Source organism: Nymphaea colorata, chromosome 7, assembly GCF_008831285.2.
Source record: "Nymphaea colorata isolate Beijing-Zhang1983 chromosome 7, ASM883128v2, whole genome shotgun sequence".
In the NCBI taxonomy this organism is placed as follows: Eukaryota; Viridiplantae; Streptophyta; class Magnoliopsida; order Nymphaeales; family Nymphaeaceae; genus Nymphaea; species Nymphaea colorata.
Window position 1 is genome coordinate 19,200,721 of NC_045144.1, and position 19,353 is coordinate 19,220,073.

General features: G+C 35.9%; 1 long non-coding RNA gene across 3 annotated transcripts; it reads left to right on the plus strand.

Annotated features, from left to right (window-relative positions):
* The first annotated feature begins 15,241 nt into the window (after positions 1-15,241).
* LOC116257879 (uncharacterized) lies at positions 15,242-17,562 on the plus strand. Of its 3 annotated transcripts, XR_004173493.2 has the most exons (5): positions 15,258-15,493; positions 15,904-16,511; positions 16,625-16,668; positions 16,954-17,033; positions 17,163-17,556. It is a non-coding gene; the product is annotated as an uncharacterized LOC116257879 (long non-coding RNA). The 3 variants fall into 3 exon arrangements; XR_007573913.1 differs by having other exon boundaries at positions 15,252-15,493; positions 15,904-16,668; positions 17,163-17,558; XR_007573912.1 differs by having other exon boundaries at positions 15,242-15,493; positions 15,904-17,033; positions 17,163-17,562.
* Positions 17,563-19,353: the final 1,791 nt, after the last annotated feature.

A 19,353-nucleotide genomic window follows, 5' to 3' on the forward strand; every position in this document is an offset into this window, starting at 1 on the left:
AGTTCTCTGGAAGAATCTAGCATAACTAATCCATAGCTTAAGATGTTACTGTATAATCTGTGATGGAAGACAACATAAGGAGGAAAAAAATCTCTTATGTCAAATCCTGTTTGTAATACGCAATCGATCGAATACCACTTGAAAATGATTCTTTCGAAACGAAATGCTCAATCGATAAGTTTTTATGTACCCATTGAATGTAGAAAACTTTGCCAAGGAGGCAATTTTATATCCAAGGAGCCTTTGTTAATTTGCTCTATAGTATGTCCAAGAGGTCCGTATTTGCTTATTAGCTTCTAGCTCTTAAGCAGGGCCTTGGATGTCTTGGAATCTCCCGTCAAGGGGGTATTTATATTTAAAAAAAGGGAGTGAAACTCTTCAACTTTAGTTTCATGATTAAAGTTTCGGCTTTTTAGGAAGCTTTTTAAAAAATGTGTCCCAAAAACTTAAGGTAAGTGAACCAATTCTTTCCATTTACTAAAAATTTGAGAAATCCTTACCAAATAACAATGGATTCCAATCATCAAAACCATAAATGAAAATATATTAGCAAAAAAGTTTTAGCCTTTTTTAAAGCCTTTTCAGAAGTGTAGCCTAAAAAACTTTAGGTAAGTAAACCTATTCTTTGCATTTTTAAGAAATTTGAGAGATTGTTGCCAAAAAAAGAAAAAGGATTCCCAACATTAAAGCCATGACTGCAAATTGATTTTTGAGTTCTTGAGCATCTATGTTTTTGGTTTCGAGCAAAATCATTTGATGCTCATGCATGTGGCTAGAAACTTAGTTAAATGAAGGATATAAATGCTATCATGCTTTCAAGAGATTTGCCATAGTTTCATCGAAGAAATTAAGTCTTCCACCAAGAGACCTGAGTGTGATCATAAGAAATAAAAACTTGTTTGTAAAGGGGTTGGTGCAATGGCTCGGGGGGAGTAGGGTGAGGAGGTTTGCTGCAAATAATGCGTAGAGAGGGTGCCACTCTGAAGTAACCCTGGACCCTGGGATTAGCCTCCTGCTCACTCGATTGGAGCACAAACGCAAGGAGTGAGGTGTGTTCAAGCTCAATTACTGTGGCTCAGTTTCTAGACAAGTCTAGACCAAGTTGCATTAATCTAAATAAGATGGCTAATATTAATAAAGATGTATGCGGTCCATAAGATACATGTATTTAATCGGTAATATATACATATTGGATGTTGTGTTATATTAATGAGCTTGTGAAGCAGTCCTTCACCACTTTCAGATGGTTAAATGTGTCAATAAGCTAAGGTTCTTGTCGAACGAATTTTGGTGATTCCGGCCAGATATGTGGAGACAAAGCTGCTTGGAACGTGAGTTCATGATCTTGGCTTAGTAAGGGAGATTTTATAAGCATGTCTAACCTAAGATAATGTTCTCTTTTAACAGTTTTTGGACTTGATTATGAACGAATTGTGCATATAACATAACTGTGAAAGCATATGTCTGCTTTCGATTGTCAATTGAATATGCCTTAAATGTCGTATTGTTGCCAAAACAGGGCATATAAGGGCGTCCACTATCTTTAGTGGTTTAAAGGTCCTCAGGTTGCATTTTTAGTGATGTTGTCTCAACAAATGTTACTAAAGGTGAGGTCTTCATTGATGTTTATGAAGAGCCGTCAACAAAGGTCCCCTGCCTTGGGGTCTTTAGTCTCGGTTTTCTACATAACCGTCACTAAAGGCCCTCTTATGTTTTTAAGACAAAGTTACTGAAGGCAAACTCTTCGGTGTCCAGTCGCCATCGATGATGTTTCTACTAAACGTCACAGTAGGTCATTGCCTCATTGGCTTCAAGTGTTGTTTTATGAAGAAATGTCGGTGAAGATTCAAGTGTTTAGTGATGTTCCCTCGTGACGTCCCAGTAAAATCTCCGCCTTAGGTCTTCAGTGACGTTTCTTAAATAATGTTAGCAAATGTAATAACTTCAGTAAAGATCCTGACTTTAGTGTTTTTCTATGCGTCAGTAATGGTTGTGTGAAATTTTTAGAAAGTTAGGGATCGCTCTTGAAAAATTTCTATGTAAACTTTGAAAAACGCACGAAAACCCTTCCTTTTCACCGTGGGTTTCCTCTTTCCTCTCCTCTTTCCGCCGATGCTTTTAGGCCATGTCAGTCAGGGAAGACCTCCATATCTCCAACGACCTGGCGGTGGAAATGAGAAAGAGTCTATGGCAGGGAGAAACAATAGAAATGAATGGATTGCCTGATGGGTCGTTCCATGGACAAATAGTTTCCTCCGTCCAACTTCGCGACTGCCACCCTGGCCATCGCCGCCGGTGGGCCGGCCGGGGCCTCGGCTAAATGACTTGCTTTCTTTTTATGAATATACTTTCTGATACAGTTTTATACGGTGTAAGTTTAGTTCACTTAGTTCGTAGCACTTTTAGTTCTTTTGACCAATATCGCGGTGGTTTGTAGATAGGTCTATTAGTTTGTTTTTCACTTTTTATGTTAATCTTCTCTGCTATTTATAATGAAAAAAAAAAGTCCAAACGAGCAGGATTCGTAGTTTTTATTGTTGAATATCTGTTTGTGCAAGGGTTGCTGATCAGGGTCCCCTATATGCACAAATACATTTCAAGAGGACTTTTTGGTGATAGTTGCCAATAGCTCTTAAGTTTACAAATAATTAAGCCAAGGGAAAAGCCGGGCGTTGAATTTTACTCCTCTCTCTCTCTTGTTTTTGTGGATTGCTTTTGTATTTAGGGGACGTCTTGTCCCTAAATTTTATTATATATTTTCCATTTTATCAGCTCTCTCTCTCTCTCTCTCTAGAGGAGAGAAAAAAAGAAAGATGAGTTTGATGCAGCAGCATGTATATCAACCTCCTGCTCAAATAAACAACTACATAAGGAATTCAACCCAGGCAGTAGGGAGAATAGAGAGTCTTCGAGTTTTCCTCAAGCACAGGGGCGGAGGGAGGGGGCTCGCCTAGGTCATGGCCCCACCCAACGAATCGAAAAAAAAAAAAAGTTTGAAAAAAGTGAAAATTGTTTCACAAACGGGAGGTCTCCTTGGTCGCAACCCACTCAAACATTAAACAAAAGCAGCACGATTCCTTTGGAAGGAAAAAAAAAAAGAAGAAGAAGGAATCAGGGCATGGGGCGAGCGATAATTGAGGCACCAAAAGCGAGCTGTTTAATGCCTGTGATGGGATCGCATTTCATATAATAATACTGCCTTAAACCTCCAGTGAACATTATTCACTGTGAACTTAATTATACAACTCTTTTAATACTCTAACCACTTTGTTCATAATTATAAACTGGTGTCGGTGATGCAGATTGTAAGAGTTGCTAAGCATAAAAGAAGATGCGCAGGAGGATGCTTTGGTGAATGAAGGAGAGAGCACTAAGCTTTTTTGCCTTTTAAAGCATGTTCTGCAACTTCAAAGCAAGTTCTCTGGAAGAATCTAGCATGACTAAATAATCTTGTGCATCCATAGCTTAAGATGTTGCTGTATAATCTGTGATTGAAGACAACATAAGGAGGAAAAGAATCTCTTGTGTCAAATCCTGTTTGTCACTTGAAAATGATTCTTTCAGTTCAGAAACGAAATGCTCATTCGATAAATTTCTGATGTACCCATTGAATGTAGAAAACTTTGCCAAGGAGGCAAATTTATATCCAAGGAGCCTTTGTTAATTTGCTATATAGTATGTCTAAGAGGTCCTTATTAGCTTATTAGCTTCTAGGCTTCTAGCTCTTAAGCAAGGCCTTGGATGTCTTGGAATATCCCCTCAAGGGGGTATTTATAGTTGAACAAAATGGGTGAAACTCTTGAACTTTAGATGCAGGATTAAAGTTTTAGCTTTTTAGGAAGCTTTTTAAAAAATGTGCCCAAAAACTTAAGGTAAGTGAACCAATTCTTTCCATTTACTAAAAACTTGAGAAGTCCTTACCAAATAATAATGGATTCCAAGCGTCAAAACCTTAATTGAAAATACATAAGGAGTAAAGTTTTAGCCTTTTTGAAAGCCTTTTCAGAAGTGTAGCCCAAAAAACTTTAGGTAGGTAAACCTATTCTTTGCATTTTTAAAAAAATTGACAGATTGTTGCCCAAAAAAAAAAAAAGAAAAAGGATTCCCAACATTAAAGCCATTACTGCAAATTGATTTTTGAATTCTTGACCATCAATGTTTTTTGTTTCGAGCAAAATCATTTAATTCACATGCATGTGGTTAGAAACTTAGATAAATGAGGGATATAAATGCTATATTTGATCATGCTTTCAAGAGATATATCATAGCTTCATCGAAGAAATTAAGTCTTCCACCAAGAAACCATAGTGCGATCTTGTAAAGGTGTTGGTGCAACGGCTAGGGAGTAGGGTGGGGAGAAGGTCTGACAGTCTCCGTTTCAAATTCAAACCTTCTATGCTGCAAAAAGAAGAGCATTGATATGCAAATAGTGCCCCTGAAGCACCATAAAGCAATCATGTACCTACGGGGATGATGGGGAGGGGAGCGGGGATTCTTCTGTTTAAACTTCGATGGTGGGATTAGCCTTTGCTCACCCGGTTGGAGCACAAACACAAAGAGTGAGGTGTATTTAAGCTCAACTACTATGGGTCAATTTCTAGACAAGTCTAGACCAAGTTGCATTAATCTAAATAAGATGGGTAATATTAATAAAGACGTATGCCGTCCATATGATACATTTATTTAATTGGTAATATATGCATATTGGATGTTGTGCATGTAACGTACATATTAATGATGAGCTTGTGAAGCAGTCCTTCATCACTTTGAGATGGTTAAATGTGTCAATGAGTTTACTTGTCGAACTAATTTGGTGATCACAAACAAGCATTTTTTGCAAGAGGAACGGCAAGTAACTTCACTGATTTTCCGGCCAGATATGTGGAGACAAAAGCTGCTTGTAACATTAGTTCATGATCTTGGCTTAGTAAGGGAGATTTGATAAGCATGTCTTGCCTAAGATATTGTTCCGTTTTAATAGTTTTGGACTTAATTATGAACGAGTTGTGGTACCACAACTATGGATGCATATGTCTGCTTTCGATTGTCAATTGAATACACCTTAAATGTCGTATTGTTGGCAAAATAGGGCATACAAGGGCGTCCACTACCTTTGGTGGTTTAAAGGTCGTCAGGTAGCGTTTTTAGTGATGTTGTCTCTACAAATGTTACTAAAGGTGAGGTCTTCAGATAAAGAGCCAATAAAAGTCCCCTTGCCTTTGGGGTATCTAGTCACGGTTTTCTACATAGACGTCCCTAAAGGACCTCTTATGTTTTTAAGACAAAGTTACGGAAGGCAAACTCTTGGGTGTCCAGTCGTCATCGATGATGTTTCAAGGAAACCTCACAGTAGGTCATTGGCTTCAAGTGATGATGTTCTATGAAGAAATGTCGGTGAAGTTTTGAGTATTAAGTGATGTTCCCTCATGACGTCCCAATAAAATCTCTGCGTTAGGTCTTCAGTGACGTTCCTTAAATAACGTTAGCATGTTTAGTTCTTTTGACCAATATGGCTGTTGTTTTTCACTTTTTATGTTAATCTTCTCTGCTATTTATAATGATAAAGAAGTCCAAACGAGCAGGATTCGTAGTTTATATTGCTGAATCTCTGTTTGTGCAAGGGTTGCTGATCAGGGTCCCCCATAGGCACAAATACATTTCGGTTTATTTCCGCTATTGCATTGTAACATGAAGAGGACTCCTGCTGATAGTTGTCAATAGCTCTTAATGTATATCAATCTCCTGCTCGAATAGACAAGTACATATGTAGGAGTTGAATCCATAGTTTTCTTCAGGCAGTAAGCTGCTAGCTGCAGGGGTAGAAATATTTCTATAGGCAGACCCATAAAATGACAAGGATTAAAATATTCAACTTGCATTTGGAATTCATGTAGAACTTATCGAATTAGGATTTGGATTTGTATTTTATGCGGGATTGATTTGGATGGAAAGATTCACTCCTGGAATCAAGAGTTCGGATCCAAAACAAAAGGTGGATCAAGGGTTCAAATTGAAATTAGGATTGAATAGACCCATATCCAGGTATTAATAACAGATCAAAGGTTGGATATAAAAAATATAACCAGGACATATCATGAATTTAAATCAAATTATGCAACTGGGTTAGATACATAAGAGCCTGGATCAAGCCTTTGCTAGGCCAAGCAATGGATCATGAATCGGCCAAACAATCTTTTCATTGTTCATTCGATTCAATTCAAGACTTTCAACTCGTAAAGAATCATCTTTGTTTTTTACTTTTTCAAGATCGATGATTAAGAGAAAAACAAGGAGCTGAAGAAACAGTTAACAATGCAGGCAAAGGATCATCAGTCAGCCAAACAATCTTTTCATTGCCCATTAGATTCAATTTAACACTTTTAGGTGTTCGATTCTCCAAAAAATCATCTTGGCTTGTGAGCATTCAAGATGGATGAAATATATGGAGCTAAAAAAGCTGTTAAATAATGCAATCAAATGATCACGAGTCGGCCAAAAAATCTTCTCATTGTCCATTCGATTCGATTTTAAAATTTTAGGTGTTAGACTCATAAAGAATCATCTTAGTTTTTAACTTTTTCCCATGAATGATTGAAAAAAAAAAAAACTGAAAAAGCTGTTAATTAGTGTTTGATACTAAAATACCTTTTCTTCTTTCTTTCTCCTTATTTTTCCCACAACCATCCATATTAAAAAGATCAATAAGTTTTTACGGTACTAAAGCCTAATGCATTATCCGCTTCCTCAAAACGACAGCTTTATTGATAAGACTGTTGCCAAGTCTGATTTAATGTTTTGACCACTTTAAATTTGTGGCCTTAATTCCTAAATTCATAGATGTCTTTAGACGACTGGATATATATATATAAAATAAAGAAGACTGTCGCTTTAATGTTTTGACTACTTTAAATTTGTGGCCCTAACTCTTAAATTCATAAATGTCTTTGGACGACTGGATATATATATATATATATAAAATTTAAAGCAGTCAAAACATTAAATCAGACTTGGCAACAGTCTTATCAATAAAGCTGTTGTGTGTACCACTTGATATATATTACTTTTTGAGGAAGCTGATAATGCATGTTGTGTTTGATCCTGGTGGGCTTGGGGAAGTTGCTAATGCTGCTTTTGTTTACTTAACTAATTGATGTTTCTACTGGCTATGTAAATATAAGTTGAAATTGGACCGAAATTCAGGGCAATGTCAAGCAATATAGATATTGATTCTTCATGTTTGAGTTTCAAGAAAGTAACGTAATAACTAAACTTGTATGTCGTGTATTTATTTATCAATTAACTTCTCCATTTATTCAAGCTTTTTATGACTGCGTTGGAGTCTCTATATATTTAGGAAATAAAACAAAGCTGCTTGGAACCCTGGTTAATAATTTGCCCCCTAACAATTTTGTTTATCACAAAAGAACTGCACAACTAATCATTTTGGCTAACCCTCGTACTCTCTTACTAATTTTTGAACATTTGCAACAATCTTTAAAACAAAATTTTTCATCATGAATGTTGTAGGTAAGGGTGTTATTAAATCGGAGCACCGAGCCAGCCCGGTCCGATAAGGAGTTAGGCTTGTGTTGGCCCAACACTTGAAACCCGAGCTTGGGCCCGGCCTAGCTCCAGGTCTGGTTAAAATTAAAAATATATATTTAATATAAAGTAATATATAAATATAATTAATTATTATAAAATATTATAATTATGTATAAAACTAATAAAAATAATATTTAAAAAAAACTTATCAAGCCAAAGTTGGCTTAGTCGGGCCCACCTGAGACGACTCAAGCCACGAGACTGGGCCTAATTATGGCCGGGTACAGAGTACCCCGCCCGTTGCCCAAGGTTAGGTGTTGTCACCTTTCGCTGGTCAAGTTAAAAGGCGAAATCGTCACTATCCAGCAATAGTGACACTCATTGGATAGCGGGTAGAAAGAACCGTTGTCGCCCTCACCGGCACCCGCTATCAATCCTTGCCTGACATGGTTCTTTCCTGTAATAGATCTTTATTGGATAGTGGATTTAAAAATTTTACAATGTTTAATTTACCAGATTTAAAAAAAAAAACATTATTGAAAAACTATCACGCACATTTATAATCATTTAAATAACTAATTTTTAAATTTTAGTCATCCGCCAATTGAAAAACTATCACCCACGATTATTTAAATAACTAATTTTTAAATTTTAGTCATCCGCCATCTACCCAATATCCAACATTCTTAACTTTTTTTAAACATATTATATTAAAGGCAAGTGAAGTTGGGTTGTTTTCATTTCGTTCTCAAAGCCAGTTGCTCATCGACAACCAATGACCCAGCCCGGCCCAACCCATTAAATATAGAGCCAGCTTTGCTGGTTCAAGTCCGAATCCATTGAACGGTTGATTTTTCAAACTAGGCTCAGTCAACTACAAGCAGGACCTCTATTGACTATGACTCTTAACCGACAGCAACCATAATTGAATTTTATATATACATATACTGATTAATTTGTACTCTAAATTTAAATTTCGAACTTTAAGGTGCACTCGTATGTAAAATAGTGAAAATTATTGAAGTTTCGGTATGTAAATAAAGTGAATTTCGTGAGCTGCTACGACATGGCTGGTGGGTGCAAGATTTCATTTTCTAATTTTTATTTTTGAAATCAATTTAAAATGTTTTGACTTATTATGGTGGCCTACGGTTCTTGTTTAGTAGTGATCCAGGCCCAAAGAAGACTTCAGAGAGAAAAGTGGACCTGGATCAACAAGTCCATATTAAAAGCTTTTAAATAATGCACAAAGATCCAAAGACCTTTAATTTATGAATTGAGAACAAAAAAAGCTTTGATTCTCACGAATTGGGTTCAACACATTGGATTATGTGAAAGGAATATTTGAAGGCATCTTGGTTAGAATGAAAATCCAAACAGAGTTGATTATTGGATCATGGATTTAGCCCTTGGTAGGAAACTGAATCCTTCACAATGGATCTGAAAAAGACGGGGTTTAGAATAAGAGGCAGACCCATAAAATGACAAGGATTAAGATACTCAACTTGCATTTGGAATTCATGTGGAATTTATTGAATTGGGATTTGGATTTGGATTTGAATTTTATGCGGGATCGATTTGGATGGAAGGATTTACTCCTAGAATCGGGAGTTTGGATTGAGAATCAAAGGTGGATCAAGGGTTCAAATTGAAATTAGGGATTGAATAGACCCAGATCCAAGTATTAATAACAAATCAAAGGTTGGATATAAAAGATATATCCAAGACATATCATGAATTTAAATCAAATTATGCAACCGGGTTAGGCGGAATCCAGATTATGAAGATGTAATCGGTTCATATATCAAAGAGATGATTGGCTGATAGATTTCATCTAAGATTTGAACACTACAAATTGGATTTAGGCTCTAGGCTGATAGTTGGTGGCGTTTTGTTGAAAAACAAAATTTAGACTTTTATTTGATATTTGCTTAATACTTTTTTTCTTCTACATATTAATTAAGTTATTCGGGTTTGATCGATAAAAGCCCAACAAGTCAATAAGAGCCTGAATAAAGCCTACCCTGGTTTAATAACAGGCGAGGTTTAGTAACAGATTTGCTAGGCCAAGCAATGGATCATGAGTCGGCGAAATAATCTATTTATTGCCCATTAGATTCAATTTAAGACTTTCATTTGTTAGACTCGTAAAGAGATCTTATTTTTTACTTTTCATGATCAGATGATTAGGAGAAAAACAAGGAGCTGAAAAAACTGTTAATAATGGAGGCAAAGGATCAACCAGTCGGCCAAACAATCTTTTCATTGTCCATTGGATTCAATTTAAGACTTTTTAGGTGTTAAACTCATAACAAATCATCTAGCCTTTTTAAGATGAATGATTGAGAGAAAAACAAAGATTTGAAAAAGCTCAAATGATCACGAGTCGGTCCAACAATCTTCTCATTGTCCATTTGATTCAATTTTTAAATGTTGGACTCATAAAAAAATCATATTGGATTTCGACTTGGAAGAAATACAGGGAGATGAAAAAGCTGGTAAGTAATGTTAGATACTTAATTACCTTAGCTTCTTTCTTTCTCTTTGTCTTTCCCACAACCATCCATAAAAAAATCAATGCCTAAAATAAGTTTTTGTGCTACTACAGCCCATATATATATATATATATATTTAAGAGTTAGGGCCACAAATTTAAAGTAGTCAAAACATTAAATCAGACTTGGCAACGGTCCTGTCAATGATCTATACTACGATACAAGGCCAACATTTTCGTTCTTTTAATTTTTTAAATTAATTTACATAATTTTTATTTTTAACAAAATATAGTATAGTTATAAAATTAGTGAGAAAAACCAATATGTCAGCCCATACCCTTTTAAAAAACATTGATAGCAAATTTAAGATCTGAAGTAATCAGCCGCCAGCTGATCAATCTGAACTTGCTGTTAATGGTTATAAACTTTAAACATACGGTGGATTTGAGGCTTTTGAGGTCATCTCTGCAACAGGGATCTCATATCCATGGTGTAGATTTGAGGTCCAACTGCAGCAATGGCGAAGCCACATATTAGGTGATGTAGGCAGTTGCCCACACTAGCCGCAATGTTTTCTCTTTATTTGCATGTAGTGCCTTCAAATATTTGCTTATTTAGGTATATTAGTTTCTTTTAAGAAATGAAAATTCATGAAATAATGCCTCTTAATCAAAAACTTCTAAACTGCAGTAGGATCAAGTATCACAAACATCGCGTCTTAATCTAAAAAGATGTGTTCAGTGAAAAATATGTTAGGTGTATAAAACAGTAATAAGACACGTTTTTTTTTAAATGCTAGAATATAAACAACACAAATAAAATGCATGTTGTATGCATTTTTTGGTACTTTTTTTATTAATTCTTATTGATTTTTTAATAATTTACCCGATCTTTTAAATGTTTTAAAATTTTTAAAAATTTACCAAGATTTTCTTGAAATATTTTTGAGATATACAACTTTGTTATGTTATACCCAAGAAATTCTTCGACGTATATTTCCCGCACATGATATATGTGACAATGGATCTGACTTCAAATCCGCCAACCTGTGATCCGCATGGATATGATGCAGAGCTGATCCGCAGTATGCAAACATGGCTTAAGGTGTTTGACAAATAATGTCTACAGATAATAGTAGTATTTTGGACCCTGGAGTAGGAGGAAGGGAAGAGGGCATCTGCCATTTTCTAAAGGTGATTTATTTGATTAATTGGTACAAAGGTCAGTAGTTTTATAATTATATATAAAAATTAATAAAAAATAATATTTAAAAAAATCTTATTAAGCCGAACCGGGCTTAGTCAGGCCCACCTGAGAGACGACCCAATAACTTATCAAGCAGGGCCCATTTCGTTTTTTGGCCTCGAGAATGGGCCTAAGTCTGGGGTTCTGGCCCGATGCCCAGGCTTAGTTGCTGTCACCTTTCGCTGGTCAAGTTGATGACCAGTAGACCCCCATTAAAAGGGGAGGCTTAATGACAAATCATCACTAATTTTTAAATTTTAGTCATCCGCCATCCGCCTAACCAACAGCCTTAACTTTTCTTAAATATATTATATATAATGGTCAGTGCAGTTGGGTTATTTTCATTTCGTTCTCAAGCGAGGCGCTCATCGACAACCAATGTCCCAGCCCGGCCCGGCCCAACCCATTAAATATTGAACAGGCTTTGCTGGTTCAAGCCCAGATCCTAAGAGGCTGGAAGGTTGATTTTTCGAACTAAGCTCAGTCAATTAGTGGCGGGACCTCTAAGGACTCTCACTTCTCTTATGCTCCAGCTCATCTAACCATGAACTCTTAGTAAACGGCCTTCACAGTTGAAGGTGAAAGGTGTCTTAGCAGTGGCGAACATAGAAATTTCTGGTTAAGTTGCACTCTAAATTTAAGTTTCAGACTTTAAGGTGCACTCAAATGTAAAATAGTGAAAATTAATAGAGTTTTTGTATGTAAATAAAGTAAATTTTATGAGCTGCTACAACGTGGCTGTGCCACAGTATATAAGGTGGGTGCAAGATTTTTTTTTTCTAACTTTTTTATTTTTGAAATTATTTTTTTTTTACTTATTTTTAAATTCATACTTAAAAGAAAAAGAAAAAATCTATGCCGGCCGATATCGGCCGCAAACCAATCCCTCTTCTTAAGAAGCAAGGGGATGGTGGCCTACGGTTCTTGTTCAGTAGTGGTCCAGGCCCAAAGAAGACTTTAGAGAGAGAAGTGGACCTGGATCAACAACTCCAGAGTAAAAGCTTTTAAATAAAGCACAAAGATCCAAAGACCTTTAATTTTATGAATTGAGAACAAAAAAAGCTTTGATTCTCACGAATTGGGTTCAACACAATGGATTATGTAAAAGGAATATTTGAAGGCATCTTGGTCAGAGTGAAAATCCAAACAGAGTTGATTATTGGATCATGGATTTAGCCCATGGTTGGAAACTGAATCCTTCACAATGGATCTGAAAAAGACGGGGTTTAGAATAAGAGGGAGACCCACAAAATGACAAGGATTAAAATATTCAACTTGCATTTGGAATTCATGTGGAACTTATTGAATTGGGATTTGGATTTGACTTTTATGTGGGATCGATTTGAATGGGATTCACGCCTAGAATCAAGAGTTTGGATCCAGAATAAAAGGTGGATCAAGGGTTCAAATTGAAATTAGGATTGAAGAGACCCAGATCCAGGTATTAATAACAGATCAAAGGTTGGATATAAAAGATATATCCAAGACATATCATGAATTTAAATCAAATTATGCAACCGGGTTAGGCGGAATCCAGATTGTGAAGATATAATCAGTTCATATATCAAAGAGACGATTGGCTGATAGATTTCATCTAAGATTTGAACACTAAAAATTGGATTTAGGCTCTAGGCTGATAGTTGTTGGCGTTTTGATGAAAATCAAAATCTAGACGGTTATTTGATATTTGCTGAATTGGGCATGATTTTGTTACTTTTTTTCTTTCATATATTAATTAAGTTATTTGGGTTAGATCCATAAAAGCCCAGCATGATAGAGATTTCCTAATGCATATACAAACAAGAGAATATGCTCTAAAACAGGATCTCGTTCATGCTAAATCAATGTACCAAAAAAAACTTTAACTGTAGTCGAAGTGTACCTAAATCCATCTGAACAACCGGACAGTCGGATCGTAGTAGGACTTTCAGGGTCTGTGCGGAGCATGTGCGGTTTCTCTCAGATGGGGAAGAGATACCCTAGAAAGCGATGTTTCAACTCTCTTGCACGACCCCAGGGACCACTACCCATTTAAATTATAAGCAATTATGGATTCAACCTATCAAAGAATCCGTAATTGCATACAGGTATCTATACATTATAAAAATACCTCATACCATATTAAATGACATGATATCTTATAACGCAATCACTTAAATAGATATTTACATTAAGATAGCCATAATGTCTGAAATTTCTTATTGACATATGCCGGCCCACCAAATGATCCTTACACAGTAAGCCCATAAGAACCTGAATAAAACCTACCCTGGTTTAATAACAGGCGAGTTTTAGTAACAGATTTTCTAAGCCAAGCAATGGATCATGAGTCGGCCAAACAATCTATTCATTGCCCATTATATTCAATTTAAGACTTCCAGTTGTTAAACTCGTAAAGAAACCCTTGTTTTTAAATTTTCAAGATCGATGATTAGGAGAAAGACAAGGAGCTGAAAAAACTGTTAATAATGCAGGCAAAGGATCACCAATCGGCCAAACAATCTTTTCGTTGTCCATTAGATTCAATTTAAGACTTTTTAGGTGTTAGACTTGCAAAAAATCACCTTGGTTTTTGACTTTTTAAGATTGATGATTGAGAGAAAAACAAAGATTTGAAAAAGCTATGCAAGCACCAGTCCAAACAATCTTCTCATTATCTATTTGATTCAATTTTTAAATGTTAGACTCATAAAAAATCATCTTGGTTTTTTACTTGAAAGAAAAACAAGGAGCTGAGAAAGGTGGCAATTAGTGTTAGATACTAAAATACCTTATCTTCTTTCTTTCTCTTTGTTTTTCTCACAGCCATCCATTAAAAAATCAATGGCTAAAATGAGTTTTTGTGGTACTAGAGCCCATGGCATATATATATATATATATCCTGTCTTCTTCACATCAATGAATTTAGGAGTTAGGGCCACAAATTTAAAGTAGTCAAAACATTAAATCAGACTTGGCAACAGTCTTATCAATAAAGCTGTTGTGTGTACCACTTGATATATATTACTTTTTGAGGAAGCTGATAATGCATGTTGTGTTTGATAATGTTGGGCTTGGGGAAGTTGCTAATGCTGCTTTTGTTTACTTAACTAATTAATGTTTATACTGGCTATGTAAATGTAAGTTGAAATTGGACCGAAATTCAGGGCAATGTCAAGCAATATAGATATTGATTCTTCATGTTTGAGTTTCAAGAAAGTAACGTAATAACTAAACTTGTATGTCATGTGTATTTATTTATCAATTAACTTCTCCATTTATTCAAGCTTTTTATGACTGCATTGGAGTCCCTATATATTTAGGAAATAAAACAAAGCTTCTTGGAACCCTGGTTAATAGTTTACTGTACCACATTTTCCCCCTAGCAATTTTGTTTATCTAAAAAAAACTGCAAAGCCGAACAACTAATCATTTGGCCAACGCTCTTAAAAGTTTTTGAACATTCGCAACAATTTCTAAAACGGGTCTAAACTTTCTCATCATGAATGATCGGCCTAGCTCCAGCCTGGGCACCTCTAAATTTAAATTTCAAACTTTAAGGTGCACTCATATGTAAAATAGTGAAAATTAATGATGTTTTTGTATGTAAATAAAGTAAATTTTGTGAGGTGTAGAACATGGCTTTGGTGGGTGCAAGATTTTATTTTTAAATTTTTTTTATTTTTAAATTAATTTAAAATGTTTTGACTCATTTTTAAATTCATACTAAAAAAAGTGGCCGCAAACCAATCTGTTGTCGATACCTTTTTTACAATGTTGCCCTCGAATTTAAGATCCGAAGGGATCAACCGCATTCTAACAGTGTTGAGCTAGTCAACTTATGTGTTTCCCTAATTGCAGGACTGTCAAGGTCAGTGCATGGTGACTCATTCCATGTTCTGTTTATGAACTCCATCCAAGCCACGGAAGCAGAAACTCATTGAAGACACTGATTACCCTCTCACATCACCATAATAGTTGTAGTGGCATCTCTCTAGAAAAACTACATTTCAAAGTTTCCTGCAACTTCCCACTTGCCTTGGCTACTCTATAAATGTGCACTCATCTTCAACAGCCTGAAGCGTGGGGAGCAGTTTCACTTTTGTGAACCACGTTTGTGACTCTTCTCTCTCTTTTTATCATATTGACAGTCTGCAGATCGACGGAAGTTGCCGGAAATGCCTCACCAGGGGCAGTCTTCTGCACTTGTAAAATCAAAAGGATCAAAGGTACTTGCTTTTCTCATTATAGCTGAAAGATGAGTTTAAATAGCCTGTAATGAATGTTCTTGACATTAAGGCTGCAGATAGAGTCAGGCCAGCTCCGCAACTCAAAAAACTTGACCTCAGTTCAAACTCATGCCAAGCCCCATAGAACCGGCCTGAGCTTGACTCGTTTAACTTGTTTATGTTAAGTCTGTCTTGTTTCATTTTAACTTCATTCATTTTGCAATCAAGCCAAGTCGAGTTCTTATAACTCGAACTGGACTCCTTTAACATTTCGAATATGCATTTGAACTCCATCACGACTTGTTTATAAACGAATCATAGTATTGATGAGCAAGTTCGAGGCCAACTTGACCTGACTGACTCATTATGCAGCAGCCATGCTTGACATGATTCTTATTGTCTGTTTACAGAGAAAGAAGGCTAAGAAGGTTGCATGGTTTATTATAAAGCATACGGTACTTAATCTTCTGTTTGGTGGGTTCGGGGATGTTGCTGAGATTGCTGTTGAGTACTTGACAAATTGACGTTTCTGTTGAAATTGGAACAAGTGTGGTGCAATGTAAGGAAACAGATGTTGGACCTGCAAATAAGTTTCCTGCTTTTAGGAAAACTTGATATCATGTGTGCATATGATGAATAATTTTCTCCTTTTTAGGGGAACTTGATGTCCTGGATTCATGCTTTATAATTACAGCTTTGGACTTAGTGTTTTCTTTATAAATAAATTGTCCCTTTTCTGGGGGAACTTGATGTCATGGATTCATGTTTTTTATGATGACAGTTTGGAGTTAATGTAGTTATATGGGATTTTTTTTTGTATTTGCTCCAAATTCGTAAATATTTCTCTTTTAGTTTGTATTAGATCTTCTTTCAGTTTGTATTAGATCTTCTTCTGCACACTGGGTGATCAGGCCATTCTGTCACCTGACCCAGTGCTGACCAGCGTGTTTTAATCCGAGTTGGTGATCACTTCTCCCTCCCTCTCTGAGTAGTGCCGGAGAGCCAGAAATTTCTCACTGTAAGTTTAAATTTCAAATTTTAAGAATTACATGAAAAATCAAAAAATTGTAAAGTTTATATATATATAAATAAAGTAATTTTTGTGGGTGTGTGGGCAATGAACATCTGAAGTCCATGGCCGACGCATGTGGAGGGACAGCCGACGCATGAAATAGGTGTGTTTCTAGTCTTAGTAGTTTTTCTTTTCGATTTATCAAGCTTTCAATTGGTTAGTTTGTGATAAAAGTTAAAACTAAAACAAAATCAGAATTTAAATCACTCAAAAAGGATAAATCTGCAACTACTTGATCCTTGTTAGGCTTTCATGTCTTGGTATTTCCACCAGGTGGTACGTAAAAGAAATCAACATCAATGCCTAGTATGACCTTTTCTAGTTAGTAAATAGAAATTTTTGCTGCAATTTTTTTTTTCTTTTCATCAGTTCTTCATGTTCATCGCAGAGCTAGGCAGTGTGTCTATTTTTTCACTTGAAGGTCGTACCAGCATCAGATCGTCATGTTCAACAAAGAATTGAGAAAAGGTAACGTCGGTTGTAAATGATGTTATTGTATGTTTTGACCTCCATGTTGACGTGTTCTCTAATTTTATAGGAAGCATTTGAATTAACTTCAGTTATAAACTATAAGCTGCCTCTTTTCTTCTGTTTTAGGTACAGTCGACACGGGTTTGTGGTTACGTTGAATTCAAAGCGGTGGCTGGTGCTGCGGAAGCTCTCCTTCACATCTAATTTCTGCTTTCTAACACCAGTTTTTACATGATGATAAAGCCATCTTTGTAAACAAAATGGTACTTAATGGTGCCAGACACTTTGCAGGCTTGAAATCAGAAGCCTTGAGAATGTAGTATCATAGAAGCCATTATTTCTCACATTGCTTCCACATTTATTTGTATCATAACTTTCAGTACTTATTGATTGTAGTTGTGAGGTTTAATGCACCCATGGAAGGCCTTAGGACAAAAGCCTTTCTTCAATGTAATCAGGATAAATCTGCAACTTTTTGAGCTCCAGCTCAACTAGCTGCAGTTATAAACAGAATCTTTATTTATTTATTTTTTTTAATCACGAGGAATGAAAAAATGTCTCATGTGTTGGTAGCTTACGTAGTCTTTGCTTGATCATAACCAAGTGTTCATAGGGATGATGGGACCCTTACCATGACTAAGTCTGCTACTTGGGGATGTAAATTATTTCAAGTATAGATAACTTAAAAAACCACTATCTATCACGTGTTTGCTAAAGTTCAGTGGTGGTGGGCTTTTAATCCTGTCTCTCTCTCTCTCTCTCTCTCTCTCTCTCTCTCTCTCTCTCTCTCTCTCTCTCTCTCTCTCTCTCTCCAACGTATGAGAATTGTGAAAGCCTTTTTTTGTTGGGAACAAAAAAGTTGGCTTGAGTTCGGCTTGAGTCTTCTTTTCACACCAATGATCTGCGTTTATTGAACTTGCCAATTGTGCATGGCAAACCACCTTCTGCTATGTGTGTTTCTCATTGGAGCTCATCTCTTTAAATTCAGTTTTGTTCTTTCGTTGTTACAGTGATCAAAAGTGTGCTTACTTAATTTCAGGAACATTAGCCTTATCAATTTTAAAAAGTATAAGCCGAATGAGATATTTGATGGTATAAACTACAATTTCTTAATGATATCTAGCAAATAAAATATACCGTTCTCATAAAAGTTGAATGGCTCCATAAATCGCAAGAAAAAAAAAATGTTTCTCTTGTCTACAGAGTTTTTTTCCTTTTTCAACTACATAAACACTATGGCATAGTGGACAATATCGCAAATTGCAAATGCACTTGTATCTACTCAGTCTTTAATGGACAAGACTGCTGTAAGATTGAAAGTTGCCGCCTATCTTCACTTTAAGATGAGTACAATCTCCAACGCTTAACTACAGCTGCTTCTCTTTCCGACTTCTGTAACATTACTTCTCCTTTGTTAAAAGAAGCAGACACGATCAACAATATGAGGATGACCATACGACACTGGGTAGGGCCTTACATGTGTTTCTGCATAGTAGACACGCTAGATCAAAGATCTTCTGAAACAGCATCCAGAGATGCCTTAATTTTATGTTCATTATGTTGACTATGAAATGAAATCCAGAAAGTTCTAAGACAAAAACCAATATCGTACTGCCAATATTTGCCAATGCCCAACATCATCAGTTCAAGAACAAAACAACCAACCAAAAGCCTCAATTTCTAAGGTCGAAAGAACAACACTTCGATTTTCAATGGACCAAATCATGGTGTTAAGCTGGTTATATGTTCGTTCAACACCCCTCTCCTATGTAGAACTGATTTGAAAGCAGTGAGATGCACGATTATAAAAAACGATCTTCGTTCTTTTGAGTACTGGGAGGCAGTGCGTAGCCATTGTTCACCATTGTTCAAGACAAAAAAACAAAAGGGGCCGTGCGGTCCCTGGGTCGATCATGTAGGGATTGTATATATATATATATATATATATATATATATATATATATATATATATATATATATATATATATATATATATATATATATATATATATATATATATAAGAGAAAAGAAATTGAGAAGTATCTTAAATTAGGAGGGAGGTCGTTGCTAAAACCAGAATATATATATATATATATATATATATATATAAGAGAAAAGAAATTGAGAAGTATCTCAAACTAGGAGGAAGGTCGTTGCTAATTGTGCAGGCAGCTATGGAGCTCAAGCCAATGCAAATTTAATTAACAGAGAGAGAGAGAGAGAGAGTGGTGCTGTCGACGGCTATGTTTCTGGGAGGTGCGCCGGTCGGGCTTCCCAAATGACGATCCAATTGGCGCTGTCATCTCCTTTGGTGTG